General features: G+C 39.1%; 1 non-coding gene across 1 annotated transcript; it reads right to left on the reverse strand.

Moving 5' to 3' along the window:
* Positions 1-2,338: 2,338 nt before the first annotated feature.
* Positions 2,339-2,444, reverse strand: LOC128104824 (U6 spliceosomal RNA). Its single transcript, XR_008216124.1, has one exon. It is a non-coding gene; the product is annotated as a U6 spliceosomal RNA (small nuclear RNA).
* Positions 2,445-3,121: the final 677 nt, after the last annotated feature.

Consider the following 3,121-nt stretch of genomic DNA (forward strand, 5'->3'; position numbering starts at 1 on the left):
AACAAACTGCCAAAATATTCTAAAATGTCTTTGCTATTTTGTATTCTCACCAGCAGTGTATTTGTGATCTGTTATTCTCTACATACGCTCTAATATTTGGTATTAGCAATAATTTATTTTTTTATTTCATCATTTGAAATGCCTATTTCCCTCATTTTTATTCTTTGTTGTTGTGGTTGTCATTGTCCAGATCATAATATAATCACACCCCTTTCTTTCTCCCTTTTCTTCCCTTCAAAGTCTCTTTTATGGACCTCCCACTCTCCATCAAAGCTGTGGTCTTTTTTCACTAATTGTTACTGCATGCACACACATATCTGTTTATACATATAAATACACACATACCCACAAATATATCCTGTTTTGTCCATATAATGTTACTTGTATGTATGTTTTCAAGGCTGACCTATTGACACTGGACTACCAATTGGTGTTTTCTTCACTGGGGGTGAACATTTCTCCTGCTCTCAAATTTCCTAGTTTTCTAAAGTTCTTTATGTAGGGTCAAGGCCTAACAGGCTTTTTCCTGCACACTTTGGTGTGTCTTTAGCTCATGTTTTGACAGTCATGTTGGTGAGACTTTATGGCTGTAGCTTCTGTTATTACCAGGAAACACTGTCTCATAGTAAAATCCCAAATCTTCCTGCTCTTATAATTTTTGCAATCCCTTTTCCACAATGTTTCTCAAACCTTAGTTGAAGAAGTTATTTTGTAGTTATATCCATTGGGATTGGGCTCCACAATACTACATTTTGATTGGTCTCCATCTGTTGCAAAGAGAAGTTTTCTTGATGAGGGATGAGGACTACACTTATCTGTAGGTGTTAAGAACCAATATTTAGATTGTAATTTAGGGGTTACACAGGTATAGCAAAGTGTTGGTTATAGGTTCTCCACAAAGATATATGACTTCCCTAGTACTGGGTAGTTGGTTTGGTTTCTAGTACCAGACAGAGTGTCTCTTTTGTTGAGTGGTTCTTAAGTCTAATTAGAGAGCTGTTCATTACTGCCAAGGTATGTGTATCTGTTAGAAGATCACACTGTGAATCCCGAGTTAGAATTTGCATTAGTGAAATAAAATTAGCCTTGAGTCAGGAGGCTGAGTTAACAACTAGTTGATAGAAAGTAATCATAGAGCATCAGAAGGCATCTGGAAGAGATAGAGATGTACCCAAGATAGTAGGGAGGGATTTGGAGTGGTGCAGTTCTTTGTTTATTTTGGTGGAGCAGAAGTATGTGTTTTGGGGGAGATGCCAGCAGGGAGAGAAGGTTAGCGAGTTGCTACTCAGTCTCTCTGAGCTAGAGGGTTTTCACCCCAGCCTTTGAATCTCCAGTCTAATTTATAAATAGGACAATAAAGATTTAGTTAAAACTACCTTTAGCGGCAGCGACAGAGCAGGTGCCTGCAGGAATAAAATTCCCACAAGGCTGCAGCCTGAGAAGCCAGGCTGCGGACAGGGGGGATAGGCTGGTAACCTTGGAGGTGCAATTGCTTGCTGAAACAGCAGTAGATTAAGACACAGTCACTCTGTAGGAGATAAAACACCATGTTCCAGTGCTGAACCTTTAGGGTTATTGTGGCATGCTTGTTGTACCTGTGTTTCACAGGTGTCATAGCTGGGTAAGACTCTTGCTTGCTTACTTTGGAAGCTTACATGACACAGGAAGCAGCATTCAGGTCAGTTCCTGCTGAGGGACCTCTAAGTTCTGCATTTGAAGAGCATGGTGTCTTCAGCAACAGGGAATTGCCTTCCATCTCTGTGGAGGAGGGTGGGAACCAAAAGCAACAGCAACACACTTTTATTTTGGGAATATCTTAGACAACCCTGACCAACAACTCAGGAGGGTTTCTCATGCTTGGTGTTGGGGGTTTTGTTGGATGATCTTCGACTCCAGATGAGGGGTGTGTGTGTGTGTGTGTGTGTGTGTGTGTGTGTGTGTGTGTGTGTGTGTGTGTTAGTATGCTTTTCATTTAAGGTCGTTAATAGTATAAATTTTTATGACTTTTTCAAACATCATTAGTGTTATTTTTGCCTTCCTCTCTTCTCTGTTGTCATCCCCCGCTCCTCCCTAGTTATAGTTCACCTTTCCCCATTTCAATGGGAGAAAATCAGATCACTTGTACATTGTTTCCCTTCTCTGCTGCTTTCTCATATCTCTCCACCTTGGAAATTGTCCCTGTTTACTTCCCTGGTTTCAGAAATTACTCCTGGATATATGCTCCCATCTGAAGACTTGGAGCTAGCATCCTCCAATGAGAGAACATGCAACATTTATCTTTCTGGGTCTGGACTACCTCATTCAATAAGATCTTTTTGAATTCCATCCATTTACTTGTAAAAATAAGGAACACTTTATGAATTTATGTCTCACCTTTTCTTAAAGCCATGCTGACCTTCTCTGTATTGTTCTAATTTTAGTATATGTGCTGCCAAACTGAGAACCATGTAATTCTTTTCATCTATTTAAAATTTAGTTTGCTAAGGTTTTGTCAAATATTTTACATATGTATATATTCATAAGTTGATTTATAGCTGTGATGGTTTATTTGTTTGGGTTAAGTGATGCTCAGTGAGACAAACATTTTATGTGTGTCTGCGAGAATATTTCCAGAAGACCTTAGCCTTTGGATTATTTAACTAAGAAAAATAAATAGTCATCTCCAGTGTTCGTGAACATTATCTAATCTGTTGTGGGCTTAAACGAGAAAAAAAGCAAAACAAATAATTCACTCTCCTTTTTTTGTGATTGGACATCTCATCTCTCCTATTCTCAGCCAGTGATATTTAAGTTTCTGATTTGTAAAGTCAGTTTGATTTATACTGATTTTTCTAGCCATCTGGTTTATAGATAACATAAGATGATCCCCACAGTGATTTGAGTTAATTTCTATCACATGCACAAGTTCTCCCTCTCCCCCGTCTCTGTCTATATCTCTCTGTCTCTCTGTCTCTGTCTGTGTCTCTCTCTGTCTCTCTGTCTCTCTCTCTCTCTCTCTCTCTCTCTCTCTCTCTCTCTCTCTCTCTCTCTCTCTCTTTGCTGTTTCTCTGGAGAAGTCTAAAAGAAACTTACCTCTGTACTCTTCATACTCTTGTTCTCAGGTTAGTTCTTTTTCATCCTC

Source organism: Peromyscus californicus, unplaced genomic scaffold (assembly GCF_007827085.1).
Source record: "Peromyscus californicus insignis strain IS unplaced genomic scaffold, ASM782708v3 Scaffold_8__1_contigs__length_139910024, whole genome shotgun sequence".
Lineage (NCBI taxonomy): Eukaryota > Metazoa > Chordata > Mammalia > Rodentia > Cricetidae > Peromyscus > Peromyscus californicus.